Genomic DNA, 24,780 nt, shown 5'->3' on the forward strand with positions numbered 1-24,780 from the left:
GGAACGACAACCGGGCAATGGATTCTTAGGAAAATCGCACCGACCCCATCGCTATCAATCAGATCGCCAGTTGGCATGGGATAGGCAGGGTGCGGCTAGGTCGTAATAGGATTATATTAGTTTTTCGCTGGTAGCATGATGGGTGCGATCATACCAGCACTAATGCACCGGATCCCATCAGAACTCCGCAGTTAAGCGTGCTTGGGCGAGAGTAGTACTAGGATGGGTGACCTCCTGGGAAGTCCTCGTGTTGCACCCCCCCTTTTAATTTTTACCGCATCTCTGGTCGGATGGACCGGAACGAGAACCAGGGAATGGATTTTTAGGAAAATCAAACCGACCCCATCGCGTAGCAATGGGTATCGATCAGATCGCCGGTTGGCATGGGATAGGCAGGGTGCGGCTAGGTCGTAATAGGATTATATTAGTTTTTCGCTGGTAGCATGATGGGTGCGATCATACCAGCACTAATGCACCGGATCCCATCAGAACTCCGCAGTTAAGCGTGCTTGGGCGAGAGTAGTACTAGGATGGGTGACCTCCTGGGAAGTCCTCGTGTTGCACCCCCCTTTTTTATTTTTACCGCATCTCCGGTCGGATGGACCAGAACGAGAACCGGGCAATGGATTCTTAGGAAAATCGCACCGACCCCATCGCGTAGCAATGGGTATCGATCAGATCGCCGGTTGGCATGGGATAGGCAGGGTGCGGCTAGGTCGTAATAGGATTATATTAGTTTTTCGCTGGTAGCATGATGGGTGCGATCATACCAGCACTAATGCACCGGATCCCATCAGAACTCCGCAGTTAAGCGTGCTTGGGCGAGAGTAGTACTAGGATGGGTGACCTCCTGGGAAGTCCTCGTGTTGCACCCCCCCTTTTTATTTTTACCGCATCTCCGGTCGGATGGACCGGAACGACAACCGGGCAATGGATTCTTAGGAAAATCGCACCGACCCCATCGCTATCAATCAGATCGCCAGTTGGCATGGGATAGGCAGGGTGCGGCTAGGTCGTAATAGGATTATATTAGTTTTTCGCTGGTAGCATGATGGGTGCGATCATACCAGCACTAATGCACCGGATCCCTTTAGAACTCCGCAGTTAAGCGTGCTTGGGCGAGAGTAGTACTAGGATGGGTGACCTCCTGGGAAGTCCTCGTGTTGCACCCCCCTTTTTTATTTTTACCGCATCTCCGGTCGGATGGACCGGAACGAGAACCGGGCAATGGATTCTTAGGAAAATCGCACCGACCCCATCGCTATCAATCAGATCGCCAGTTGGCATGGGATAGGCAGGGTGCGGCTAGGCCGTAATAGGATTATATTAGTTTTTCGCTGGTAGCATGATGGGTGCGATCATACCAGCACTAATGCACCGGATCCCATCAGAACTCCGCAGTTAAGCGTGCTTGGGCGAGAGTAGTACTAGGATGGGTGACCTCCTGGGAAGTCCTCGTGTTGCACCCCCCCTTTTTATTTTTACCGCATCTCCGGTCGGATGGACCGGAACGACAACCGGGCAATGGATTCTTAGGAAAATCGCACCGACCCTATCGCGTAGCAATGGGTATCGATCAGATCGCCGGTTGGCATGGGATAGGCATGGTGCGGCTAGGTCGTAATAGGATTATATTAGTTTTTCGCTGGTAGCATGATGGGTGCGATCATACCAGCACTAATGCACCGGATCCCATCAGAACTCCGCAGTTAAGCGTGCTTGGGCGAGAGTAGTACTAGGATGGGTGACCTCCTGGGAAGTCCTCGTGTTGCACCCCCCTTTTTTATTTTTACCGCATCTCCGGTCGGATGGACCAGAACGACAACCGGGCAATGGATTCTTAGGAAAATCGCACCGACCCCATCGCTATCAATCAGATCGCCAGTTGGCATGGGATAGGCAGGGTGCGGCTAGGTCGTAATAGGATTATATTAGTTTTTCGCTGGTAGCATGATGGGTGCGATCATACCAGCACTAATGCACCGGATCCCATCAGAACTCCGCAGTTAAGCGTGCTTGGGCGAGAGTAGTACTAGGATGGGTGACCTCCTGGGAAGTCCTCGTGTTGCAACCCCCTTTTAATTTTTACCGCATCTCTGGTCGGATGGACCGGAACGAGAACCAGGGAATGGATTTTTAGGAAAATCGCACCGACCCCATCGCGTAGCAATGGGTATCGGTCAGATCGCCGGTTGGCATGAGATAGGCAGGGTGCGGCTAGGTCGTAATAGGATTATATTAGTTTTTCGCTGGTAGCATGATGGGTGCGATCATACCAGCACTAATGCACCGGATCCCATCAGAACTCCGCAGTTAAGCGTGCTTGGGCGAGAGTAGTACTAGGATGGGTGACCTCCTGGGAAGTCCTCGTGTTGCACCCCCCTTTTTTATTTTTACCGCATCTCCGGTCGGATGGACCAGAACGACAACCGGGCAATGGATTCTTAGGAAAATCGCACCGACCCCATCGCTATCAATCAGATCGCCAGTTGGCATGGGATAGGCAGGGTGCGGCTAGGTCGTAATAGGATTATATTAGTTTTTCGCTGGTAGCATGATGGGTGCGATCATACCAGCACTAATGCACCGGATCCCATCAGAACTCCGCAGTTAAGCGTGCTTGGGCGAGAGTAGTACTAGGATGGGTGACCTCCTGGGAAGTCCTCGTGTTGCACCCCCCTTTTAATTTTTACCGCATCTCCGGTCGGATGGACCGGAACGACAACCGGGCAATGGATTCTTAGGAAAATCGCACCGACCCCATCGCGTAGCAATGGGTATCGATCAGATCGCCGGTTGGCATGGGATAGGCATGGTGCGGCTAGGCCGTAATAGGATTATATTAGTTTTTCGCTGGTAGCATGATGGGTGCGATCATACCAGCACTAATGCACCGGATCCCATCAGAACTCCGCAGTTAAGCGTGCTTGGGCGAGAGTAGTACTAGGATGGGTGACCTCCTGGGAAGTCCTCGTGTTGCACCCCCCCTTTTTATTTTTACCGCATCTCCGGTCGGATGGACCGGAACGACAACCGGGCAATGGATTCTTAGGAAAATCGCACCGACCCCATCGCGTAGCGATGGGTATCGATCAGATCGCCGGTTGGCATGGGATAGGCATGGTGCGGCTAGGTCGTAATAGGATTATATTAGTTTTTCGCTGGTAGCATGATGGGTGCGATCATACCAGCACTAATGCACCGGATCCCATCAGAACTCCGCAGTTAAGCGTGCTTGGGCGAGAGTAGTACTAGGATGGGTGACCTCCTGGGAAGTCCTCGTGTTGCACCCCCCCTTTTTATTTTTACCGCATCTCCGGTCGGATGGACCGGAACGACAACCGGGCAATGGATTCTTAGGAAATTCGCACCGACCCCATCGCGTAGCGATGGGTATCGATCAGATCGCCGGTTGGCATGGGATAGGCATGGTGCGGCTAGGTCGTAATAGGATTATATTAGTTTTTCGCTGGTAGCATGATGGGTGCGATCATACCAGCACTAATGCACCGGATCCCATCAGAACTCCGCAGTTAAGCGTGCTTGGGCGAGAGTAGTACTAGGATGGGTGACCTCCTGGGAAGTCCTCGTGTTGCACCCCCCCTTTTTATTTTTACCGCATCTCCGGTCGGATGGACCGGAACGACAACCGGGCAATGGATTCTTAGGAAAATCGCACCGACCCCATCGCTATCAATCAGATCGCCAGTTGGCATGGGATAGGCAGGGTGCGGCTAGGTCGTAATAGGATTATATTAGTTTTTCGCTGGTAGCATGATGGGTGCGATCATACCAGCACTAATGCACCGGATCCCATCAGAACTCCGCAGTTAAGCGTGCTTGGGCGAGAGTAGTACTAGGATGGGTGACCTCCTGGGAAGTCCTCGTGTTGCACCCCCCCTTTTAATTTTTACCGCATCTCTGGTCGGATGGACCGGAACGAGAACCAGGGAATGGATTTTTAGGAAAATCGCACCGACCCCATCGCGTAGCAATGGGTATCGGTCAGATCGCCGGTTGGCATGAGATAGGCAGGGTGCGGCTAGGTCGTAATAGGATTATATTAGTTTTTCGCTGGTAGCATGATGGGTGCGATCATACCAGCACTAATGCACCGGATCCCATCAGAACTCCGCAGTTAAGCGTGCTTGGGCGAGAGTAGTACTAGGATGGGTGACCTCCTGGGAAGTCCTCGTGTTGCACCCCCCCTTTTTATTTTTACCGCATCTCCGGTCGGATGGACCGGAACGACAACCGGGCAATGGATTCTTAGGAAAATCGCACCGACCCCATCGCGTAGCAATGGGTATCGATCAGATCGCCGGTTGGCATGGGATAGGCAGGGTGCGGCTAGGTCGTAATAGGATTATATTAGTTTTTCGCTGGTAGCATGATGGGTGCGATCATACCAGCACTAATGCACCGGATCCCATCAGAACTCCGCAGTTAAGCGTGCTTGGGCGAGAGTAGTACTAGGATGGGTGACCTCCTGGGAAGTCCTCGTGTTGCACCCCTCCTTTTTATTTTTACCGCATCTCCGGTCGGATGGACCGGAACGACAACCGGGCAATGGATTCTTAGGAAAATCGCACCGACCCCATCGCGTAGCAATGGGTATCGATCAGATCGCCGGTTGGCATGGGATAGGCATGGTGCGGCTAGGTCGTAATAGGATTATATTAGTTTTTCGCTGGTAGCATGATGGGTGCGATCCTACCAGCACTAATGCACCGGATCCCATCAGAACTCCGCAGTTAAGCGTGCTTGGGCGAGAGTAGTACTAGGATGGGTGACCTCCTGGGAAGTCCTCGTGTTGCACCCCCCCTTTTTATTTTTACCGCATCTCCGGTCGGATGGACCGGAACGACAACCGGGCAATGGATTCTTAGGAAAATCGCACCGACCCCATCGCTATCAATCAGATCGCCAGTTGGCATGGGATAGGCAGGGTGCGGCTAGGTCGTAATAGGATTATATTAGTTTTTCGCTGGTAGCATGATGGGTGCGATCATACCAGCACTAATGCACCGGATCCCATCAGAACTCCGCAGTTAAGCGTGCTTGGGCGAGAGTAGTACTAGGATGGGTGACCTCCTGGGAAGTCCTCGTGTTGCACCCCCCCTTTTAATTTTTACCGCATCTCTGGTCGGATGGACCGGAACGAGAACCAGGGAATGGATTTTTAGGAAAATCAAACCGACCCCATCGCGTAGCAATGGGTATCGATCAGATCGCCGGTTGGCATGGGATAGGCAGGGTGCGGCTAGGTCGTAATAGGATTATATTAGTTTTTCGCTGGTAGCATGATGGGTTCGATCATACCAGCACTAATGCACCGGATCCCATCAGAACTCCGCAGTTAAGCGTGCTTGGGCGAGAGTAGTACTAGGATGGGTGACCTCCTGGGAAGTCCTCGTGTTGCACCCCCCTTTTTTATTTTTACCGCATCTCCGGTCGGATGGACCAGAACGAGAACCGGGCAATGGATTCTTAGGAAAATCGCACCGACCCCATCGCGTAGCAATGGGTATGGATCAGATCGCCGGTTGGCATGGGATAGGCAGGGTGCGGCTAGGTCGTAATAGGATTATATTAGTTTTTCGCTGGTAGCATGATGGGTGCGATCATACCAGCACTAATGCACCGGATCCCATCAGAACTCCGCAGTTAAGCGTGCTTGGGCGAGAGTAGTACTAGGATGGGTGACCTCCTGGGAAGTCCTCGTGTTGCACCCCCCCTTTTTATTTTTACCGCATCTCCGGTCGGATGGACCGGAACGACAACCGGGCAATGGATTCTTAGGAAAATCGCACCGACCCCATCGCTATCAATCAGATCGCCAGTTGGCATGGGATAGGCAGGGTGCGGCTAGGTCGTAATAGGATTATATTAGTTTTTCGCTGGTAGCATGATGGGTGCGATCATACCAGCACTAATGCACCGGATCCCTTTAGAACTCCGCAGTTAAGCGTGCTTGGGCGAGAGTAGTACTAGGATGGGTGACCTCCTGGGAAGTCCTCGTGTTGCACCCCCCTTTTTTATTTTTACCGCATCTCCGGTCGGATGGACCGGAACGAGAACCGGGCAATGGATTCTTAGGAAAATCGCACCGACCCCATCGCGTAGCAATGGGTATCGATCAGATCGTCGGTTGGCATGGGATAGGCAGGGTGCGGCTAGGTCGTAATAGGATTATATTAGTTTTTCGCTGGTAGCATGATGGGTGCGATCATACCAGCACTAATGCACCGAATCCCATCAGAACTCCGCAGTTAAGCGTGCTTGGGCGAGAGTAGTACTAGGATGGGTGACCTCCTGGGAAGTCCTCGTGTTGCACCCCCCTTTTTTATTTTTACCGCATCTCCGGTCGGATGGACCGGAACGAGAACCGGGCAATGGATTCTTAGGAAAATCGCACCGACCCCATCGCGTAGCAATGGGTATCGATCAGATCGCCGGTTGGCATGGGATAGGCAGGGTGCGGCTAGGTCGTAATAGGATTATATTAGTTTTTCGTTGGTAGCATGATGGGTGCGATCATACCAGCACTAATGCACCGGATCCCATCAGAACTCCGCAGTTAAGCGTGCTTGGGCGAGAGTAGTACTAGGATGGGTGACCTCCTGGGAAGTCCTCGTGTTGCACCCCCCCTTTTTATTTTTACCGCATCTCCGGTCGGATGGACCGGAACGACAACCGGGCAATGGATTCTTAGGAAAATCGCACCGACCCCATCGCTATCAATCAGATCGCCAGTTGGCATGGGATAGGCAGGGTGCGGCTAGGTCGTAATAGGATTATATTAGTTTTTCGCTGGTAGCATGATGGGTGCGATCATACCAGCACTAATGCACCGGATCCCATCAGAACTCCGCAGTTAAGCGTGCTTGGGCGAGAGTAGTACTAGGATGGGTGACCTCCTGGGAAGTCCTCGTGTTGCACCCCCCCTTTTTATTTTTACCGCATCTCCGGTCGGATGGACCGGAACGAGAACCGGGCAATGGATTCTTAGGAAAATCGCACCGACCCCATCGCGTAGCAATGGGTATCGATCAGATCGCCGGTTGGCATGGGATAGGCAGGGTGCGGCTAGGTCGTAATAGGATTATATTAGTTTTTCGCTGGTAGCATGATGGGTGGGATCATACCAGCACTATTGCACCGGATCCCATCAGAACTCCGCAGTTAAGCGTGCTTGGGCGAGAGTAGTACTAGGATGGGTGACCTCCTGGGAAGTCCTCGTGTTGCACCCCCCCTTTTTATTTTTACCGCATCTCCGGTCGGATGGACCGGAACGACAACCGGGCAATGGATTCTTAGGAAAATCGCACCGACCCCATCGCGTAGCAATGGGTATCGATCAGATCGCCGGTTGGCATGGGATAGGCAGGGTGCGGCTAGGTCGTAATAGGATTATATTAGTTTTTCGCTGGTAGCATGATGGGTGCGATCATACCAGCACTAATGCACCGGATCCCATCAGAACTCCGCAGTTAAGCGTGCTTGGGCGAGAGTAGTACTAGGATGGGTGACCTCCTGGGAAGTCCTCGTGTTGCACCCCCCTTTTTTATTTTTACCGCATCTCCGGTCGGATGGACCGGAACGAGAACCGGGCAATGGATTCTTAGGAAAATCGCACCGACCCCATCGCGTAGCAATGGGTATCGATCAGATCGCCGGTTGGCATGGGATAGGCAGGGTGCGGCTAGGTCGTAATAGGATTATATTAGTTTTTCGCTGGTAGCATGATGGGTGCGATCATACCAGCACTAATGCACCGGATCCCATCAGAACTCCGCAGTTAAGCGTGCTTGGGCGAGAGTAGTACTAGGATGGGTGACCTCCTGGGAAGTCCTCGTGTTGCACCCCCCTTTTTTATTTTTACCGCATCTCCGGTCGGATGGACCGGAACGACAACCGGGCAATGGATTCTTAGGAAAATCGCACCGACCCCATCGCGTAGCAATGGGTATCGATCAGATCGCCGGTTGGCATGGGATAGGCAGGGTGCGGCTAGGTCGTAATAGGATTATATTAGTTTTTCGCTGGTAGCATGATGGGTGCGATCATACCAGCACTAATGCACCGGATCCCATCAGAACTCCGCAGTTAAGCGTGCTTGGGCGAGAGTAGTACTAGGATGGGTGACCTCCTGGGAAGTCCTCGTGTTGCACCCCCCCTTTTTATTTTTACCGCATCTCCGGTCGGATGGACCGGAACGACAACCGGGCAATGGATTCTTAGGAAAATCGCACCGACCCCATCGCTATCAATCAGATCGCCAGTTGGCATGGGATAGGCAGGGTGCGGCTAGGTCGTAATAGGATTATATTAGTTTTTCGCTGGTAGCATGATGGGTGCGATCATACCAGCACTAATGCATCGGATCCCATCAGAACTCCGCAGTTAAGCGTGCTTGGGCGAGAGTAGTACTAGGATGGGTGACCTCCTGGGAAGTCCTCGTGTTGCACCCCCCCTTTTTATTTTTACCGCATCTCCGGTCGGATGGACCGGAACGAGAACCGGGCAATGGATTCTTAGGAAAATCGCACCGACCCCATCGCGTAGCAATGGGTATCGATCAGATCGCCGGTTGGCATGGGATAGGCAGGGTGCGGCTAGGTCGTAATAGGATTATATTAGTTTTTCGCTGGTAGCATGATGGGTGCGATCATACCAGCACTACTGCACTGGATCCCATCAGATGTTGCACCCCCCATTTTTAATTTTACCGCATATCTGGTCGGATGAACCGGAACGAGAACCGGGCAATGGATTTTTAGAAAAATCGCACCGACCCCATTGCATAGCAATGGGTATCGATCAGATCGCCGGTTGTCATGGGAGAGGCAGGGTGCGGCTAGGTCGGAATAGGATTATATTAGTTTTTCGCTGGTACCATAATGTGTGCAATCATACAACCACTAAGGCACCGGATCCCATCAGAACTCCGTAGTTAAGCATGCATGGGCAAGAGTAGTACTAGGATGGTTGACCTCCTGGGAAGTCCTCGTGTTGCACCCCCCCTTTTTTATTTTTACCGCATCTTTGGTCGGATGGACTGGAACGAGGAACGAGCAATAGATTTTTCGGAAAATCACACCGACCCCATCGCATAGCAATGGGTATCGATGAGATCGCCGGTTGGCATGTTATAGGCAGGGTGCAGCTAGGTCGTAACAGAATTATATTAGTTTTTCGCTGGTAGCATGATGGGTGCGATCATACCAGCACTAATGCACCGGATTCCATCAGAACTCTGCAGTTAAGCGTGCTTGGGCGAGAGTAGTACTAGGATGGGTCACCTCCTGGGACGTCCTCGTGTTGCACCCCCCCCTTTTTATTTTTACCGCATCTCTGGTTGGATGAACTGGAACCAGAACCGGGAATGGATTTTTAGGAAAATCGCACCGACCCCAGCGCATAGCGATGGGTATTGATTAGATCGCTGGTTGGCAAGGGACAGGCAGGGTGCGACTAGCTCGAAATAGGATTATATTAGTTTTTCACTGGTAGGATGATGGGTGCGATCATACCAGTACTGCTACACCAGATCTCATCAGAACTCCGTTATTAAGCGTGCTTGGGCGAGAGTAGTACTAGGATGGGTGACCTCCCGGCAGTCCTCGTGCTGCACCCCCCATTTTTAATTTTACCGCTTATCTGGTCGGATGAACCGGAACGAGAACCGGGCAATGGATATTTAGAAAAATCGCACCGACCCCATTGCATAGCAATGGGTATCGATCAGATCGCCGGTTGTCATGGGAGAGGCAGGGTGCGGCTAGGTCGTAATAGGATTATATTCGTTGTTCGCGGGTAGCAGGATGGGTGCGATGAAACCAGTACTAATGCATCGGATCCCATCAAAACTCTGCAGTTAAGCGCGCTTGGCCGAGAGTAGTACTAGGATAGGTGACCTCCTGGGAAGTTCTCGTGTTGCACCCCCCGCCCCCATTTTTATTTTTGCCGTATCTCTGGTCGGATGGACCGGAACGAGAACCGGGCAATGGATTTTTAGGAAAATCGCACCGACCCCATCGCGTAGCGATGGGTATCGATCAGATCGCCGGTAGACATGGGATAGGCAGGGTGCGGCTAGTTCGTAAAAGGATTATTTTAGTTTTTCGCTGGTAGCATTATGGGTGTGATCATAGCAGCACTAATGCACCGGATCCCATCAGAACTCCGCAGTTAAGCGTGTTTGGGCGAGAGTAGTACTAGGATGGGTGACCTCCTGGGACGTCCTCGTGTTGCACCCCCCATTTTTATTTTTACCGCATCTCTGGTCGGATGAACCGGAACGAGAACCGGGCAATGGATTTTTAGGAAAATCGCACCAACCCCATCGCATAGCAATGGGTATCGATCAGATCGCCGGTTGGCATGGGATAGGCAGGGTGCGGCTAGGTCGTAATAGGATTATTTTAGTTTTTCGCTGGTAGCATGATGGGTCCGATCACACCAGCACTAATGCATCGGATCCCATAAGAACCCAGCAGTTAAGCCTGCTTGGGCGAGAGTAGTACTAGGATGGGTGACCTCCTGGGAAGTCCTCGTGTTGCACCCCCCCCCCCCCCCAATTTTTATTTTTACCGCATCTCTGGTCGGATGGACCGAAACGAGAACCGGGCAATGGATTTTTAGGAAAATCGCCCCGACCCCATCGCGTAGCGATGGGTATCGATCAGATCGGCGGTAGGCATGGGACAGGCAGGGTGCGGCTAGGTCGTAATAGGATTATTTTAGTTTTTCGCTGGTAGCAAGATGGGTGCGATCATAGCAGCTCTAATGCACCGGATCCCATAAGAACCCTGCAGTTAAGCGTGCTTGGGCGAGAGTAGTACTAGGATGGGTGACCTCCGGGGAAGTCCTCGTGTTGCACCCCCGATTTTTATTTTTACCGCAGCGCTGGTCGGATGGACCAGAACGAGAACCGGCAACGGGTTTTTAAGAAAATCGCACCGACCCCATCGTATAGCAATTGGTATCGATAAGATCGCCGGTTGGCTAGGGATAGGCAGGGTGCGGCTAAGTCGTAATAGGATTATATTAGTTTTTCGCTGGTAGCATGATGCGTGCGATCGTACCAGCACTGATGCACCGGATCCCTTCAGAACTCCGTAGTTAAGCGTGCATGGGTGAGAGTAGTACTAGGATGGTTGACCTCCTGGGAAGTCCTCGTGTTGCACCCCCCATTTTTATTTTTACCGCATCTTTGGTCGGATGAACCGGAACGAGAACCAGGCAATGGATTTTTAGGCAAATCGCACCGACCCCATCGCATAGCAATGGGTATCGATTAGATCGCCAGTTGGCGTTGGATAGGCCGGGTGCGGCAAGGTTGTAATAGGATTATATTAGTTTTTCGCTTGTAGCATGATGGGTGCGATCATACTAACATTAATGTACCGGATCCCATCAGAACTCCGCAGTTAAGCGTGTTTGAGCGAGAGTAGTACTAGGATGGGTGACCTCCTGGGAAGTCCTCGTGTTGGCCCTCTCATTTTTATTTTTACCGCATCTCTGGTCGGTTGAACCGGAACGAGTACCCGGCAATGGATTTTTAGGAAAATCGCACCTACCCCAACGCATAGTGCTGCGAATCGATCAGATCGATTGTCCGAATGGGATAGGCAGGGTGCGGCTAGGTCGGAATAGGATTATATTAGTTTTTCGCTGGTACCATGATGTGTGCAATATACAACCACTAAGGCACCGGATCCCATCAGAACTCCGTAGTTAAGCATGCATGGGCAAGAGTAGTACTAGGATGGTTGACCTCCTGGGAAGTCCTCGTGTTGCACCCCCCCTTTTTTATTTTTACCGCATCTTTGGTCGGAAGGACTGGAACGAGGAACGAGCAATAGATTTTTCGGAAAATCACACCGACCCCATCGCATAGCAATGGATATCGATGAGATCGCCGGTTGGCATGTTATAGGCAGGGTGCAGCTAGGTCGTAATAGGATTATATTAGTTTTTCGCTGGTAGCATGATGGGTGCGATCATACCAGCACTAATGCACCGGATCCCATCAGAACTCCGCAGCTAAGCGTGCTTGGATGAGAGTAGTACTAGGATGGGTGACCTCCTGGGACGTCCTTGTGTTGCACCACCCTTTTTATTTTTACCGCATCTCGGGTCGGATGAACCGGAACGAGAACCGGGCAATGGATTTTTAGGAAAATCGCACCGACCCCATCGCATAGAATTAGGTATCGATCAGATCGCCAATTGGCACGGGTTAGGCAGGGTGCGGCTAGGTCATAATAGGATTATATTAGTTTTTCGCTGGTAATATGATGGGTGCGGTCATACCAGCACTAATGCACCGGATCCCATCAGAACTCCGCAGTTAAGCATGCTTGGGCGAGAGTAGTACTAGGATGGGTGACCTCCTGGGACGTCCTTGTGTTGCACCCCCCCTTTTTATTTTTACCGCATCTCTGGTAGGATGAACCGGAACGAGAACCAGGCAATGGATTTTTAGGAAAATCGCACCGACCCCATCGCATAGCGATGGGTATTGATCAGATCGCCGGTTGGCATGGGACAGGTAGGGTGCGGCTAGGTCGAAATAGGATTATATTAGTTTTTCACTGGTAGCATGATGGGTGCGATCATACCAGCACTACTGCACTGGATCCCATCAGATGTTGCACCCCCCATTTTTAATTTTACCGCATATCTGGTCGGATGAACCGGAACGAGAACCGGGCAATGGATTTTTAGAAAAATCGCACCGACCCCATTGCATAGCAATGGGTATCGATCAGATCGCCGGTTGTCATGGGATAGGCAGGGTGCGGCTAGGTCGGAATAGGATTATATTAGTTTTTCGCTGGTACCATAATGTGTGCAATCATACAACCACTAAGGCACCGGATCCCATCAGAACTCCGTAGTTAAGCATGCATGGGCAAGAGTAGTACTAGGATGGTTGACCTCCTGGGAAGTCCTCGTGTTGCACCCCCCCTTTTTTATTTTTACCGCATCTTTGGTCGGATGGACTGGAACGAGGAACGAGCAATAGATTTTTCGGAAAATCACACCGACCCCATCGCATAGCAATGGGTATCGATGAGATCGCCGGTTGGCATGTTATAGGCAGGGTGCAGCTAGGTCGTAACAGGATTATATTAGTTTTTCGCTGGTAGCATGATGGGTGCGGTCAAACCAGCACTAATGCACCGGATCCGATTAGAACTCCGCAGTCAAGCATGCTTGGGTGAGAGTAGTACTAGGATGGGTGACCTCCTGGGAAGTCCTCGTGTTGCACCCCCCCCCCCCCCCCCCGCATTTTTATTTTTACCGCATCTCTGGTCGGATGGACTGGAACGAGAACCGGGCAATGGATTTTTAGAAAAATCGCACCGACCCCATTGCATAGCAATGGGTATCGATCAGATCGCCGGTAGGCATGGGATAGGCAGGGTGTGGCTAGGTCGTAATAGGATTATTTTAGTTTTTCGCTGGTTGCATGATGGGTGCGATCATAGCAGCACTAATGCACCGGATCCCATCAGAACTCCGCAGGTAAGCGTGCTTGGGCGAGAGTAGTACTAGGATGGGTGACCTCCTGGGAAGTCCTCGTGTTGCACCCCCCTTTTTTATTTTTACCGCATCTATGGTTGGATGAACCGGAACGAGAATGCGGGAATGGATTTTTTGGAAAATCGCACTGACCACATCGCATAGCAATACGTATCGATCAGATCGCCAGTTCGCATGGGATAGGCAGGATGCGGCTAGGTCGTAATGGGATTATATTAGTTCTTCGCTGGTAGCATGATCGGTGCTATCATACCAGCACTAATGCACCGGATCCCATCAGAACTCCATAGTTAAGCGTGCTTGGGCGAGAGTAGTACTAGGAAGGGCGCCTCCTGGGAAGTCCTCGTGTTGCACCCCCCTATTTTACCTTTTCTGCATCTCTGGTCTGATGAATGGGAATGACCTCCCAGGGGTGGATGTTTAGGATAATTGCAACAACCCCATTGGTTCGCAATGGGTATCGATCAGATCGCCGGTTTGCATGTAATCAGTGGCGTGCGACTAGGTCATACTAGTATTATATTTGTCAGTCGATGGTAACGTAATTGGTGCGATCATACCAACACTAATAAACCGGATCCCATCAGAACTCCGCAGTTAAGCGTGCTTGGGCGAGAGTAGTACTAGGATGGGTGACCTCCTGGGAAGTCCTTGTGTTGCACCCCCCATTTTTATTTTTACTGCATCTCTGGTCGGATGAACCGGAACGAGAACGTGGGAATGGATTTTTTAGAAAATCGCACCGACCCCATCGCATAGCAATAGGTATCGATCAGATCGCCTGTTCGCAGGTGATTGGTAGGGGCGACTAGGTCGTACTAGGATTATATTTGTTTTCGATGGTAACCTGATGGGTGCCATCATACCAGCACTAATAAATCGGATCCCATCAGAACTCTGCAGTTAAGTGTGTTTGAGCGAGAGTAGTACTAGAATGGGTGACCTCCTGGGAAGCCTTCGTGTTGCACCCCCCAATTTTATTTTTACCGCTTCTCTGGTCGGATAAACCAGAACGAGAAGCCTGAAATGAATTTTTAGGAAAATCGTACCGACCCTATCGCATAGCAATGGGTATCGATCAGATCGTCGGTTCGCATGGGATAGGCAGGGTGCGACTTGGTCGTAATAGGATTATATTAGTTTTTCGCTAGGAACAAGATGGGTGCATTCATACCAGCACTAATGCACCGGATCCCATTAGAACTCCGCAATTAAGCGTGCTTGGGCGAGAGTAGTACTAGGATGGGTGACCTCCTCGGAAGTCCTCGTGTTGCACCCCCCATTTTTATTTTTACCGCATTTCTGGTCAGATGAACCAGAACAAGAACCCGGGAATGGATTTTTAGGAGAATCGCACCGACCCCATCGCATAGCAATAGGTATTGATCAGATCGCCGGTTCGCATGGGATAGGCAGGGTGCGACTAGGTCGCACTTGGATTATATTTGTTTTTCAATGGTAACCTAATGGGTTCGATCATACAGGCATTAATGCACCAGATCCCATCAAAACTCCGCAGTGAATCGTGCTTGATCACACCAGAACTAATAGACCGGATCTCATCAGAACTCTACAGTAAAGCGTGCTTGGGCAAGAGTAGTACTAGGATGGGTGACCTTCTGGGAAGTCCTCGTGTTGCATCCCCCATTTTTATTTTTACCTCATCTCTGGTCTAATGAACCAGAATGACCACCTAGGAGAGGATTTTTAGGAAAATAGCACCAACCCCATCGCGTTGTGATGTGTATTGATCAGATCGCCGGTTCGCAGGTGATCGGTAGGGTGCGGCTAGGTCGTACTAGGATTATATTTGTTTTTGATGGTAACCTGATGGGTGCGATCATACCACCAGTAATAAACCGGATCCCATCAAAACTCCGTAGTTAAACATGTTTGAGCGAGAGTAGTACTAGAATGGGTGACCTCCTGGAAGCCCTCGTTTTGCACCCCCCATTTTTATTTTTACCACATCTTTGGTCTAATGAACCGGAACGATCACCTGGGAGTGGATTTTTTTGAAAATGGGCCCAAGCCCATCGCGTTGTGATGTGTATCGATCAGATCGCCTGTTCGCAGGTGATTGGTAGGGGCGACTAGGTCGTACTAGGATTATATTTGTTTTCGATGGTAACCTGACAGGTGCCATCATACCAGCACTAATAAATCGGATCCCATCAGAACTCCGCAGTTAAGCATGTTTGAGCGAGAGTAGTACTAGAATGGGTGACCTCCTGGGAAGCCTTCATGTTGCACCCACCAATTTTATTTTTACCGCTCTCTGGTCGGATAAACCGGAACGAGAAGCCTGAAATGAATTTTTAGGAAAATCGTACTGACCCCATCGCATAGCAATGGGTATCGATCAGATCGTCGGTTCGCATGGGATAGGCAGGGTGCGACTTGGTCGTAATAGGATTATATTAGTTTTTCGCTAGGAACAAGATGGGTGCATTCATACCAGCACTAATGCACCGGATCCCATCAGAACTCCGCAATTAAGCGTGCTTGGGCGAGAGTAGTACTAGGATGGGTGACCTCATGGGAAGTCCTCCTGTTGCACCCCCCATTTTTATTTTTACCGCATCTCTGGTCGGATGGATCGGAACGAGAACAGGGCAATGGATTTTAAGGAAAATCGCACCGACCCCATCGCATAGCAACGGGTATCGGTCAGATCGCCGGTTGGCATGGGATAGGCAGGGTGCGGCTAGGTCGTAATAGGATTATATTAGTTTTTCGCTGGTAACATGGTGGGTGTGATCATACCAGCACTAATGCACCGGATCCCATCAGAACTCCGCAATTAAGCGTGCCTGGGCGAGAGAAGTACTAGGATGGGTGACCTCCTGGGAGGTGCTGGTGTTGCACCCCACATTTTTATTTTTATCTAATCTCTGGTTGAATGAACCGTAACGACCCCTCGGGCCATGTTTAGGAAAATCGCACCAGCCCCATCGATTAGCCATGGTTATCGATCAGATTGTCGGTTTGCATGTAATCAGTAAGGTGCGACTAGGTCGTACTAGGATTATATTTGTTTTCGTTGGTAACCTGATTGGTGCAATCATACCAACACCAACCAGATCCCATCAGAACTCTGTAGTGAAGTGTGCTTGGGCGAGAGTAGTACTAGGATGGGTGACCTCCTGGGAAGTCCTCGTGTTGCACCCCCGATTTTTATGTTTACCACATCTCTGGTTGAATGAACCGGAACGACCAACTGGGAGTAGATTTGTAGGAAAATCGCACCAACTCGATCGCGTAGCAATGGGTATCGATCTGATCGCCGGTTCGCATGTGACGGGTAGGGTGCGACTAGGTGTTAATAGGATTATATTTTGTTTTTGGTTGGTAACCTGATGGGTTCGATCATACCAAGACTAATGCACCGGATCCCATCAGAACACTGTAGTTAATCGTACTTGCGCGAGATTAGTACTAGGATGGCTGACCTCATGGGAATTGCTCATGTTGCACCCCCCATTTTTTTTACCACATCTCTGGTCCAATGAACCGAATTGACCACCAGGGAGTGGATGTTTAGGAAAATCACACCAACCCCATCACGTAGCCATGAGTATTGTTCAGATTGCCGATTCGTTTGTGATCGGTAGAAGACGACTAGGTGGTAATATGATTATATTAGTTTTTTGATGGTAACCTGATGGGTTTGATCATACCAGCACTAATAGACCGGATCTCATCAGAACTCTACAGTAAAGCGTGCTTGGGTGAGAGTTGTATTAGGATGGGGGACCTCCTGGGAAGTCCTCGTGTTGTACCCCCCATTTTGATTTTTACCACATCTTTGGTCCAATGAACTGGAACGACCACCCTGGAGTGGATTTTTAGGAAAATCGCACTAACCCCATCACGTAGCCATGGGTATCGATCAGATCCCCGATTCACAGGTGATCGGTAGGGCACGACTAGTTCGTACTAGGATTTTTTTTTTCGATGGTAACCTAATGGGTGCGTTCATACTAGCACTAATGCACTGGATCCCATTAGAACTCTGCAGTCAAGCGTGCTTGGGCGAGAGTAGTACTCGGTTGGGTGACCTCCTGGAAAGTCCTCGGGTTTCACCCCCCATTTGTACTTTTACCGCATCTCTGGTCTGATGAACCAGAATGACCTCCTGGGGGTGGATGTTTAGGAAAATCGCAGCAACCCCATCAATTAGCCATGGGTATCGATCAGATCGTCGGTTTGCATGTAATCAGTTGGGTGCGACTAGGTCGTATGAGGATTAAATTTGTTTGTCGATGTTAATTTGATTGGTGCGATCATACCAACACCAACCAGACCCCATCAGAACTCTGTAGTGAAGTGTGCTTGGGCGAGAGTAGTACTAGTATGGGTGATCTCTTGGGAAGTCCTTGTGTTGCACCCCCCATTTTTATTTTTACCCCATCTCTGGTCGAGTGAACCAAAAGGACCACTCGGTAGTAGATTTTTAGGAAAATTTGCACTAGCCTAATCGCGTAGCGATGGGTATGGAGCATATCGCCAGTTTGCATGTGATTGGTAGGGTGCGACTAGGAGGTAATAGGTTTGTATTTTTTCTTCGATGATAACTTGATTGGTGCAATCAAACAAGCACTAATGCAGCGGATCCAGTCAGAACTCCGCAATGAAGCGTGCTAGGGGGAGAGTAGTACAAGGATGGGTGACCTACTTGGAAGTCCTCATATTGCACCCCCCAGTTTTATTTTTACCACATCTCTGGTCGAATGAACCAGAACGACCACCTGGGAGTGGATTCTTAAGAAAATCACGCCAACCCCATCGATTAGCCATGGGTAGCGATCAGATCACCGGTTCGCATGTGATCGGTAGGGCGAGACTAGGTCGTACTAGGATTATATTTGTTTTTTGAAGGTAACCTGATTGGTGCGATCATACCAGCACTAATGCACCTTATCCCATCAAAACTCCGTAGTTAAGTGTGCTTGGGTGAGGGTTGTACTACGATTGGTGACCTCCTGGGAAGTCCTCGTGTTGCACCCCCCCATTTTTGTTTTTACCACATCTCTGGTCGAATGAACCGGAACGACCACCTGGGAGTGGATTATTAAGAAAATCACACCAACCCCATCGATTAGCCATGGGTATCGATCAGATCACCGGTTCGCATGTGATCGGTAGGGTGCGACTAGGTCGTACTAGGATTATATTTGTTTTTTGAAGGTAACCTGATTGGTGCGATCATACCAGCACTAATGCACCGGATCCCATCAAAACTCTGTCGTTAAGTGTGCTTGGGTGAGGGTTGTACTACGATTGGTGACCTCCTGGGAAGTCCTCGTGTTGCACCCCCCCATTTTTGTTTTTACCACATCTTTGGTTGAATGAACCGGAACGTCCACTCGGAAGTGGATTTTTAGGAAAATAGCACCAACCCCATCGCGTTGTGATGTGTATCGATCAGATCGCCAGTTCGCAAGTGATCGGTAAGGCGCGACTAGGTTGTACTAGGATTATATTTGTTTTTGATGGTAACCTGATGGGTGCGATCATACCAGCACTAATAAACTGGATCCCATCAGAACTCTACAGTTAAGCGTGTTTGAGCGAGAGTAGTACTAGAATGGGTGACCTCCTAAAAAGCCCTCATTTTGCACCCCCCATTTTTATTTGGACCACATCTCTGGTCTAATGAACTGGAACGACCACTCGGGAGTGGAGTTTTAGGAAAATAGCACCAACCCCATCACGTAGCAATGGGTATCAATCAGATCGCCGGTTCGCAGGTGATCGGTAGGGCGCGATGACTCACTCAAAAATGAGTAGCACAAAGGCTATCCCAAGTGCAGGAGGATGTCGTGAAATAATTAGGAATAAATTCCTAGATCGTCTCCTCAGGGAAAGTTACTTAAAATCAAACTCGTTTAAAATGGTGAAAATATTCACAAAGAGAAAAATAAAAATGATGGTATGTGCAATGGATGAAAGAGTGCAACAAGAATGAAAAAGGGCACTAGTCATGGACTAGATTCATATTTTTAGCTTTTTGAGTGTCAAAATGAAATGTAAAAGACTAACAAATTGAAATTATTAATCAAAGAGTCAACTAAACTGAACAATCTTAATTAATCTAACAATTAAACAATGAGACTGAAATTATTTAAGTCCTATTTAAACTTTAATCAATCTAATATGCAATTGTACTAAGAAATTAATAAAACTAAGCTAAGATTAAACTAAATTAGAAAGTAATTGATAAAATACAAACTGAAAATTGAAAATTCCCAAAACCAAGATTCTAGAATTCATCCTTATATTCAAATCACAAATTATCAAAATTAATTCATAACAATTGTAATCAATACTATTAAATGAAAGCTTAAAGAAGTGAGAAAAATAAATAACATGAAATAAGTAAATAGCAAATAAATTGTCCAAACTTCTAAGTCAAAAAATCTCAAAATTAATCCATGAACTTTAAACTGAAGTTAAATAAAAATAGAGAATGAAAAGTCTAGACGAAAACTCCCCTTCACCATTCAATTGAAATCCAAAGCAAAAAGAACCAACTTCTCACGTATCACTCTTGAAAATTAATCTCCAAACCTTTAATGAAAACTTTAGAACAACTCCTCTATTCCCCACGTATGATGTTTCAAAAAAATCAAAAACAAAAGCTCTCAACCGAACCCTTCTTGCAATAAATTAAGGTAGCACATTTAATGAAAACTTCTAAAACAATTCCTTTGTTTCATTAAACCAACTAGCACATTTAATTAAAACTTCTAAAACAATTCTTTTGTTGCATGAAACCAACTAGCACACTTGCAAGAAATCAAGGTATTATACTTAATGAAATAAAATTCTAGAACAATTCTTAGCACACTTAATAAAAACTCTAAAACAACAAAGCATTGCAGCCAAAAAAACTGCCCAACACAACTAAATATTTCAGCCAAAAACTGCCGAGCAAGAGTAGTATTTCAGCCCCCTCTGCCTTTCTTTTCTTTCTTTGTTCTCTAAGGTCTTTTTATAGCCATGTGTCTCAACCATCCAGCTGTCTTCCTTCTCCAATATTGTCCAATTCGGTGGAAAGGCAGTAGCCTTTAATGACTTCCATGTCAAATTCGGTGGAGAGGCAACCTACTTCTTCAATGTCAAATTCGGTGGAGAGGCAGCAGCCTTCAATGACTTTCAGCTCATTGATTTCTAGCCTCTCCCACGTGATTATGCAGCTCAAATGGACCATCTTTTTCTTCATTTAATAACCGGACCACTTTCCAGCTTTGCACATATTTATGCAGCTCAAATGCACCGTTTCTCTTCACTTTAATGGGATCATGTTTCAGCCAACAACTTCCCTTTAATTATGCCGATTTCTCAGCTTCCAACCTTGCACATGTTTCAGCCAACTCATATGCATCAACTTCCTCTTCATTTGGATCACCATGCACATCACAATCAGAACACTTTCCCTCTTTTCTTCCGTGGGATCCAGCTTGCCATGTGAGGTTGTTGCCATGTGAGATTGTTGCCATGTGAATGGATTAAATTCATGTGATATGCAGCCACTTGGAAGACAATTTCTTGCAAAAAGAGGTACTTTTTCATGGGCTATTGGAAGGGAATCGGTGGATTTATTTGAGTGGAGAAAGGGACCACTTATTGGGTTGAGTAGGTGGGAGTGTGAATGGAAGAGGTGGTGGGGAAAGGGATCACTTCTCATTAATGATCATCATGCACATCACAATCGACTTTCCTCCCCTCACCAAATGACTTAGTGCGTGCCTTTCATCTTGAAGATGCAATTCTGTTGTCCAAAAGAATTAATACAATGGGTCCATATGTTTCCCACCATTTCATCTTTTGTCAATAGAAAATACCAATGTCCCCGGTCCATGTGAATGTGCTTTCCTCTTGAAATGCATTTCTATTGTCCAAAAGAATTAATACAATGGGTCCATATGTTTCCCACCATTTCATCTTTTGTCAATAGAAAATACCAATGTCCCCACATGTTGCTTAGTCCATGTGAATGTGCTTTCCTCCCCACGTATTGCTAATTTTGAAGCGGAACCTTGATACAACATGAAGAGAGGTATGGTGATGAATGTGCATGTCAAGAATTATTGCATAATTATGTCATAATTGTAAAATTAAGCATAAACATGATATTAATTATTTAAAAATCACAACTCATATTTATTCTTATTAACCATTTTTTTTATCTAAAACCAATAATCACGAAGAATATAAAATACATTGGTTTTAAATAGCTAAAATATGCAATATTTCAACTCAATCACGCGACTAGGTCGTACTAGGATTGTATTTGTTTTTCGATGGTAACCTAATGGGTGCGATCATACTAGCATTAATGCACCGGATCCCATCGGATATCCGCAGTGAATCGTGCTTGGGCGATAGTAGTACTAGGATGGGTGACCTCCTGGGAAGTCCTTGTGTTGCACCCCCCATTTTTATTTTTATCGAATATCTGGTCGAATGAACCGGAACGACCACTCGTGGGTGGATGTTTAGGAAAATCGCACCAACCCTATCGATTAGCCATGAGTATCGGTTAGATCGCCGATTTGCATGTAATCAGTAGGGTGCGACTAAGTCGTACTAGGATTATATTTGTTTTTCAATGGTAACCTGATCGGTGCGATCATACCAGCACTAATGCATCGGATCCCCTCAGAACTCCGTAGTGAAGTGTGCTTGGGCGAGAGTAGTGCTAAGATGGGTGAACTCCTGGGAAGTCCTCATGTTGCACCCCCAATTTTTATGTTTACCACATCTCTGTTCGAATGAATTGGAACGACCAACCGGGAGTAGATTTTTAGGAAAATCGCACCAACTCGATTGTGTAGCGATGGGTATCGATCTAATCACCGGTTCGCATGTGATGGGTAGGGTGGACTAGGTGTTAATAGGATTATATTTGTTTTTCAATGGTAACATGATGGGTGTGATCATACTAGCACTAATGTACCGGATCCCATCAGAACACCATAGTTAATCGTGCTTGCGCGAGAGTAGTACTAGGATGGCTGACCTCCTGGGAATTGCTCATGTTGCACCCCCCATTTTTTTTTACCACATCTCTAGTCCAATGAACTGGAACGACCACCCTGGAGTGGATTTTTAGGAAAATCGCACTAACCCCATCACGTAGCCATGGGTATCTGTCGATCAGATCCCCGATTCGCAGGTGATCAGTAGGGCGTGACTAGTTCATAGTAGGATTTTTTTTTTCGATGGTAACCTGATGGGTGCGATCATACCAGCACTAATGCACCAGATCCCATTAGAACTCTGCAATCAAGCGTGCTTGGGCGAGAGTAGTACTCGGTTGGGTGACCTCCTGGGAAGTCATCGTGTTGCACCCGCCCCATTTTTATTTTTACCACATCTCTAGTCGAGTGAACCGGAACGACCACCCGGGAATGGATTTTTAGGAAAATCGCACCAGCCCCATCAATTAGCCATCGGTATCGATCAGATTGCCGGTTCGTATTGGATCGGTAAGGTGCGACTAGGTCGTACTAGGATTATATTTGTTTTTCGATGGTAACCTGGGTGCGATCATACCAGGACTAGTGCACCAGTTCCCACCAGAACTCCGTAGGTAAGCGTGGATGGGCCAGAGTAGTACTAGGATAGGTGACCTCCTGGGAAGTCCTCATGTTGCACCCCCATTTTTATTTTTACCACATCTCTGGTCGAATGAACCAGAACGACCGCCCGAGAGTGGATTTTTAGGAAAATTGCACCAACCCCATCGTGTAGCGATGGGTATTGATCAGATCGCTAGTTCGTATGTGATCAGTAGGGTGCGACTAGGTGGGAAGAGGGTTATATTAGTTTTTCGATGGTTGCGAGCTAATTATTTCCCATTCCCTATCCGTGTTCGACACATTTTTCTTGCATATCCCTTAGCTTTTTTTCACCATCTTATACAAAAGGAAACAAGGCATTTTTAATAATGTCCAAAAAGAATCAATTTTCATTGTGAATATTATTGTCGATAGCCTTAGTTAATAATTTTCTTTTATTTTCGATAGTGAATGAATTTGTATTACTTTTTAAAGTGTGTCAGTAACATGATATACTTGCAACATATAAGAAAGCATGACAGAATATATTGTGTAACCGATAAATATTTCATAATAGAATAAATCATGTGTAACAGATGAACATGTAATGACGTGGCATAGCATGACATATGTGATAACATAGACGCATAAACTGTAATTCCTTTACCCATCACACATACATAGTAAACTAATAGTAAGTTAAAAGCTAACTTATCTCGATCTTTGAGTTTCTTTGAAAAACTCAAGCGTGAGCACGAGGAACTATAGGAACTATAAGTAGTGATTTTAAAAGTTATAAACTTAATCATTAACAATTAGAAATATGGAAAAATACTAACTTAGAGTAAAATGATCATTTTACCCTCTACATGTGCAAAAATGACTATTTTACCCCTAACTTAAGGATTTTGTATCCTAATTCCAAAATTTACATACCTAATGTAAATTTCTTCCTAAACTCAAATATCAACTCAGAAAAGTTTAAAACTAAGCACAACTATGAAAACCTCATAAGGATCGAAACATGCATAGGCTATTCCCCTTATTTTTGTTGCGAATCTTCCAAATTTCAAAACTCATGATTAAACCAAATTTTTTTTCTAAATACTCATAACATATTCTTAAGTATAATCGTGTTTTGAATCATCTATAAAAGTTATCAAAATCACCCAAACCACACTTGGAGTTTTTGTTTTCCTACTAAGTTCAAAAACATAATTTTGTTTCTTAAATAGTTTTGATCAACCACTTGATCCGTGATTTAAAAAAAAAAATGTGATCTTCAAGCCAAAGCATCACATTGTTTAAAACTATCTCCTAAAATAGATCCAAGCTTTAAACTCAAAATCACATGGTTAAAAATCAACCAAAACATAGATTTAGCCAAGAACATGAATCCTTTTGGCCTAACGAAATATCCTCTCGTATAAAAATTCATATCTTTAAAATTAAAGTTAAATATCTTCAAAATAATATCTTAACATGTATATAAGAGGCTTAGGATTCTCAAATAAAAATATCAAAACCATTGGAATAAGTTTAAACCACAAAATATCTAAACTTTCATAAAACAAAAATTGTTTTTCCTCTTCCAGTTTCTAAGTTCCTTGATGTAAAAAAATATTTCGTCAAAATTTTTAATCATGTAACAAAT

General features: G+C 47.2%; 47 non-coding genes and 19 pseudogenes across 47 annotated transcripts; all 66 read left to right on the top strand.

Moving 5' to 3' along the window:
• Positions 1–140: 140 nt before the first annotated feature.
• Positions 141–259, top strand: LOC122286973. Its single transcript, XR_006234283.1, has one exon. It is a non-coding gene; the product is annotated as a 5S ribosomal RNA (ribosomal RNA).
• Positions 260–448: 189 nt separating this feature from the next.
• Positions 449–567, top strand: LOC122286974. The gene has a single exon (XR_006234284.1). It is a non-coding gene; the product is annotated as a 5S ribosomal RNA (ribosomal RNA).
• A 189-nt stretch (positions 568–756) lies between these two features.
• Positions 757–875, top strand: LOC122286976. The gene has a single exon (XR_006234285.1). It is a non-coding gene; the product is annotated as a 5S ribosomal RNA (ribosomal RNA).
• Positions 876–1,053: 178 nt separating this feature from the next.
• LOC122288061 lies at positions 1,054–1,172 on the top strand. The gene has a single exon (XR_006235338.1). It is a non-coding gene; the product is annotated as a 5S ribosomal RNA (ribosomal RNA).
• A 178-nt stretch (positions 1,173–1,350) lies between these two features.
• Positions 1,351–1,469, top strand: LOC122286977. Its single transcript, XR_006234286.1, has one exon. It is a non-coding gene; the product is annotated as a 5S ribosomal RNA (ribosomal RNA).
• Positions 1,470–1,658: 189 nt separating this feature from the next.
• On the top strand, positions 1,659–1,777 carry LOC122286978. The gene has a single exon (XR_006234287.1). It is a non-coding gene; the product is annotated as a 5S ribosomal RNA (ribosomal RNA).
• Positions 1,778–1,955: 178 nt separating this feature from the next.
• On the top strand, positions 1,956–2,074 carry LOC122287620. The gene has a single exon (XR_006234910.1). It is a non-coding gene; the product is annotated as a 5S ribosomal RNA (ribosomal RNA).
• Positions 2,075–2,262: 188 nt separating this feature from the next.
• LOC122286979 lies at positions 2,263–2,381 on the top strand. The gene has a single exon (XR_006234288.1). It is a non-coding gene; the product is annotated as a 5S ribosomal RNA (ribosomal RNA).
• Positions 2,382–2,559: 178 nt separating this feature from the next.
• LOC122286980 lies at positions 2,560–2,678 on the top strand. The gene has a single exon (XR_006234289.1). It is a non-coding gene; the product is annotated as a 5S ribosomal RNA (ribosomal RNA).
• Positions 2,679–2,866: 188 nt separating this feature from the next.
• Positions 2,867–2,985, top strand: LOC122286982. The gene has a single exon (XR_006234291.1). It is a non-coding gene; the product is annotated as a 5S ribosomal RNA (ribosomal RNA).
• A 189-nt stretch (positions 2,986–3,174) lies between these two features.
• Positions 3,175–3,293, top strand: LOC122286983. Its single transcript, XR_006234292.1, has one exon. It is a non-coding gene; the product is annotated as a 5S ribosomal RNA (ribosomal RNA).
• Positions 3,294–3,482: 189 nt separating this feature from the next.
• Positions 3,483–3,601, top strand: LOC122286984. Its single transcript, XR_006234293.1, has one exon. It is a non-coding gene; the product is annotated as a 5S ribosomal RNA (ribosomal RNA).
• A 178-nt stretch (positions 3,602–3,779) lies between these two features.
• Positions 3,780–3,898, top strand: LOC122286985. Its single transcript, XR_006234294.1, has one exon. It is a non-coding gene; the product is annotated as a 5S ribosomal RNA (ribosomal RNA).
• Positions 3,899–4,087: 189 nt separating this feature from the next.
• On the top strand, positions 4,088–4,206 carry LOC122286986. Its single transcript, XR_006234295.1, has one exon. It is a non-coding gene; the product is annotated as a 5S ribosomal RNA (ribosomal RNA).
• A 189-nt stretch (positions 4,207–4,395) lies between these two features.
• LOC122286988 lies at positions 4,396–4,514 on the top strand. The gene has a single exon (XR_006234297.1). It is a non-coding gene; the product is annotated as a 5S ribosomal RNA (ribosomal RNA).
• A 189-nt stretch (positions 4,515–4,703) lies between these two features.
• LOC122287959 lies at positions 4,704–4,822 on the top strand. The gene has a single exon (XR_006235239.1). It is a non-coding gene; the product is annotated as a 5S ribosomal RNA (ribosomal RNA).
• A 178-nt stretch (positions 4,823–5,000) lies between these two features.
• LOC122286989 lies at positions 5,001–5,119 on the top strand. The gene has a single exon (XR_006234298.1). It is a non-coding gene; the product is annotated as a 5S ribosomal RNA (ribosomal RNA).
• A 189-nt stretch (positions 5,120–5,308) lies between these two features.
• Positions 5,309–5,427, top strand: LOC122288645. Its single transcript, XR_006235899.1, has one exon. It is a non-coding gene; the product is annotated as a 5S ribosomal RNA (ribosomal RNA).
• Positions 5,428–5,616: 189 nt separating this feature from the next.
• LOC122286990 lies at positions 5,617–5,735 on the top strand. Its single transcript, XR_006234299.1, has one exon. It is a non-coding gene; the product is annotated as a 5S ribosomal RNA (ribosomal RNA).
• Positions 5,736–5,913: 178 nt separating this feature from the next.
• LOC122288062 lies at positions 5,914–6,032 on the top strand. The gene has a single exon (XR_006235339.1). It is a non-coding gene; the product is annotated as a 5S ribosomal RNA (ribosomal RNA).
• A 189-nt stretch (positions 6,033–6,221) lies between these two features.
• On the top strand, positions 6,222–6,340 carry LOC122288411. Its single transcript, XR_006235672.1, has one exon. It is a non-coding gene; the product is annotated as a 5S ribosomal RNA (ribosomal RNA).
• A 189-nt stretch (positions 6,341–6,529) lies between these two features.
• LOC122286991 lies at positions 6,530–6,648 on the top strand. Its single transcript, XR_006234300.1, has one exon. It is a non-coding gene; the product is annotated as a 5S ribosomal RNA (ribosomal RNA).
• A 178-nt stretch (positions 6,649–6,826) lies between these two features.
• Positions 6,827–6,945, top strand: LOC122286992. The gene has a single exon (XR_006234301.1). It is a non-coding gene; the product is annotated as a 5S ribosomal RNA (ribosomal RNA).
• Positions 6,946–7,134: 189 nt separating this feature from the next.
• LOC122288211 lies at positions 7,135–7,253 on the top strand. The gene has a single exon (XR_006235482.1). It is a non-coding gene; the product is annotated as a 5S ribosomal RNA (ribosomal RNA).
• A 189-nt stretch (positions 7,254–7,442) lies between these two features.
• On the top strand, positions 7,443–7,561 carry LOC122286994. Its single transcript, XR_006234303.1, has one exon. It is a non-coding gene; the product is annotated as a 5S ribosomal RNA (ribosomal RNA).
• A 189-nt stretch (positions 7,562–7,750) lies between these two features.
• Positions 7,751–7,869, top strand: LOC122286995. Its single transcript, XR_006234304.1, has one exon. It is a non-coding gene; the product is annotated as a 5S ribosomal RNA (ribosomal RNA).
• A 189-nt stretch (positions 7,870–8,058) lies between these two features.
• Positions 8,059–8,177, top strand: LOC122286996. The gene has a single exon (XR_006234305.1). It is a non-coding gene; the product is annotated as a 5S ribosomal RNA (ribosomal RNA).
• Positions 8,178–8,355: 178 nt separating this feature from the next.
• LOC122287804 lies at positions 8,356–8,474 on the top strand. The gene has a single exon (XR_006235089.1). It is a non-coding gene; the product is annotated as a 5S ribosomal RNA (ribosomal RNA).
• A 431-nt stretch (positions 8,475–8,905) lies between these two features.
• On the top strand, positions 8,906–9,024 carry LOC122283380. Its single transcript, XR_006230854.1, has one exon. It is a non-coding gene; the product is annotated as a 5S ribosomal RNA (ribosomal RNA).
• Positions 9,025–9,214: 190 nt separating this feature from the next.
• LOC122283248 lies at positions 9,215–9,333 on the top strand. The gene has a single exon (XR_006230724.1). It is a non-coding gene; the product is annotated as a 5S ribosomal RNA (ribosomal RNA).
• Positions 9,334–9,522: 189 nt separating this feature from the next.
• LOC122283413 lies at positions 9,523–9,640 on the top strand (annotated as a pseudogene).
• Positions 9,641–9,829: 189 nt separating this feature from the next.
• On the top strand, positions 9,830–9,948 carry LOC122283409 (annotated as a pseudogene).
• A 195-nt stretch (positions 9,949–10,143) lies between these two features.
• Positions 10,144–10,262, top strand: LOC122283256. The gene has a single exon (XR_006230731.1). It is a non-coding gene; the product is annotated as a 5S ribosomal RNA (ribosomal RNA).
• A 189-nt stretch (positions 10,263–10,451) lies between these two features.
• On the top strand, positions 10,452–10,570 carry LOC122283388 (annotated as a pseudogene).
• Positions 10,571–10,769: 199 nt separating this feature from the next.
• LOC122283317 lies at positions 10,770–10,888 on the top strand. Its single transcript, XR_006230791.1, has one exon. It is a non-coding gene; the product is annotated as a 5S ribosomal RNA (ribosomal RNA).
• A 188-nt stretch (positions 10,889–11,076) lies between these two features.
• Positions 11,077–11,195, top strand: LOC122283284. The gene has a single exon (XR_006230758.1). It is a non-coding gene; the product is annotated as a 5S ribosomal RNA (ribosomal RNA).
• A 189-nt stretch (positions 11,196–11,384) lies between these two features.
• Positions 11,385–11,504, top strand: LOC122283331. Its single transcript, XR_006230805.1, has one exon. It is a non-coding gene; the product is annotated as a 5S ribosomal RNA (ribosomal RNA).
• A 188-nt stretch (positions 11,505–11,692) lies between these two features.
• On the top strand, positions 11,693–11,810 carry LOC122283449 (annotated as a pseudogene).
• Positions 11,811–12,000: 190 nt separating this feature from the next.
• LOC122283280 lies at positions 12,001–12,119 on the top strand. Its single transcript, XR_006230754.1, has one exon. It is a non-coding gene; the product is annotated as a 5S ribosomal RNA (ribosomal RNA).
• Positions 12,120–12,307: 188 nt separating this feature from the next.
• Positions 12,308–12,426, top strand: LOC122283236. Its single transcript, XR_006230712.1, has one exon. It is a non-coding gene; the product is annotated as a 5S ribosomal RNA (ribosomal RNA).
• A 431-nt stretch (positions 12,427–12,857) lies between these two features.
• LOC122283381 lies at positions 12,858–12,976 on the top strand. Its single transcript, XR_006230855.1, has one exon. It is a non-coding gene; the product is annotated as a 5S ribosomal RNA (ribosomal RNA).
• A 190-nt stretch (positions 12,977–13,166) lies between these two features.
• On the top strand, positions 13,167–13,285 carry LOC122283297. Its single transcript, XR_006230771.1, has one exon. It is a non-coding gene; the product is annotated as a 5S ribosomal RNA (ribosomal RNA).
• A 203-nt stretch (positions 13,286–13,488) lies between these two features.
• Positions 13,489–13,607, top strand: LOC122283153. The gene has a single exon (XR_006230633.1). It is a non-coding gene; the product is annotated as a 5S ribosomal RNA (ribosomal RNA).
• A 189-nt stretch (positions 13,608–13,796) lies between these two features.
• LOC122283323 lies at positions 13,797–13,914 on the top strand. The gene has a single exon (XR_006230797.1). It is a non-coding gene; the product is annotated as a 5S ribosomal RNA (ribosomal RNA).
• A 189-nt stretch (positions 13,915–14,103) lies between these two features.
• Positions 14,104–14,222, top strand: LOC122283242. The gene has a single exon (XR_006230718.1). It is a non-coding gene; the product is annotated as a 5S ribosomal RNA (ribosomal RNA).
• Positions 14,223–14,409: 187 nt separating this feature from the next.
• On the top strand, positions 14,410–14,528 carry LOC122283410 (annotated as a pseudogene).
• A 189-nt stretch (positions 14,529–14,717) lies between these two features.
• LOC122283208 lies at positions 14,718–14,836 on the top strand. Its single transcript, XR_006230685.1, has one exon. It is a non-coding gene; the product is annotated as a 5S ribosomal RNA (ribosomal RNA).
• A 246-nt stretch (positions 14,837–15,082) lies between these two features.
• Positions 15,083–15,201, top strand: LOC122283460 (annotated as a pseudogene).
• Positions 15,202–15,389: 188 nt separating this feature from the next.
• LOC122283456 lies at positions 15,390–15,507 on the top strand (annotated as a pseudogene).
• Positions 15,508–15,694: 187 nt separating this feature from the next.
• Positions 15,695–15,813, top strand: LOC122283457 (annotated as a pseudogene).
• Positions 15,814–16,001: 188 nt separating this feature from the next.
• LOC122283254 lies at positions 16,002–16,120 on the top strand. The gene has a single exon (XR_006230729.1). It is a non-coding gene; the product is annotated as a 5S ribosomal RNA (ribosomal RNA).
• Positions 16,121–16,309: 189 nt separating this feature from the next.
• LOC122283270 lies at positions 16,310–16,428 on the top strand. The gene has a single exon (XR_006230744.1). It is a non-coding gene; the product is annotated as a 5S ribosomal RNA (ribosomal RNA).
• A 185-nt stretch (positions 16,429–16,613) lies between these two features.
• Positions 16,614–16,728, top strand: LOC122283389 (annotated as a pseudogene).
• Positions 16,729–16,918: 190 nt separating this feature from the next.
• On the top strand, positions 16,919–17,037 carry LOC122283464 (annotated as a pseudogene).
• A 186-nt stretch (positions 17,038–17,223) lies between these two features.
• LOC122283419 lies at positions 17,224–17,342 on the top strand (annotated as a pseudogene).
• A 185-nt stretch (positions 17,343–17,527) lies between these two features.
• Positions 17,528–17,646, top strand: LOC122283398 (annotated as a pseudogene).
• A 189-nt stretch (positions 17,647–17,835) lies between these two features.
• On the top strand, positions 17,836–17,950 carry LOC122283458 (annotated as a pseudogene).
• A 190-nt stretch (positions 17,951–18,140) lies between these two features.
• Positions 18,141–18,259, top strand: LOC122283463 (annotated as a pseudogene).
• A 189-nt stretch (positions 18,260–18,448) lies between these two features.
• LOC122283427 lies at positions 18,449–18,567 on the top strand (annotated as a pseudogene).
• A 190-nt stretch (positions 18,568–18,757) lies between these two features.
• LOC122283379 lies at positions 18,758–18,876 on the top strand. The gene has a single exon (XR_006230853.1). It is a non-coding gene; the product is annotated as a 5S ribosomal RNA (ribosomal RNA).
• Positions 18,877–19,065: 189 nt separating this feature from the next.
• Positions 19,066–19,184, top strand: LOC122283435 (annotated as a pseudogene).
• Positions 19,185–21,879: 2,695 nt separating this feature from the next.
• Positions 21,880–21,998, top strand: LOC122283339. The gene has a single exon (XR_006230813.1). It is a non-coding gene; the product is annotated as a 5S ribosomal RNA (ribosomal RNA).
• A 189-nt stretch (positions 21,999–22,187) lies between these two features.
• On the top strand, positions 22,188–22,306 carry LOC122283416 (annotated as a pseudogene).
• A 188-nt stretch (positions 22,307–22,494) lies between these two features.
• LOC122283448 lies at positions 22,495–22,613 on the top strand (annotated as a pseudogene).
• Positions 22,614–22,800: 187 nt separating this feature from the next.
• LOC122283303 lies at positions 22,801–22,919 on the top strand. Its single transcript, XR_006230777.1, has one exon. It is a non-coding gene; the product is annotated as a 5S ribosomal RNA (ribosomal RNA).
• A 188-nt stretch (positions 22,920–23,107) lies between these two features.
• LOC122283461 lies at positions 23,108–23,226 on the top strand (annotated as a pseudogene).
• The last annotated feature ends 1,554 nt before the right edge of the window (positions 23,227–24,780 follow it).

The sequence above is a fragment of the Carya illinoinensis genome, chromosome 11 (genome assembly GCF_018687715.1).
Source record: "Carya illinoinensis cultivar Pawnee chromosome 11, C.illinoinensisPawnee_v1, whole genome shotgun sequence".
NCBI lineage: Eukaryota > Viridiplantae > Streptophyta > Magnoliopsida > Fagales > Juglandaceae > Carya > Carya illinoinensis.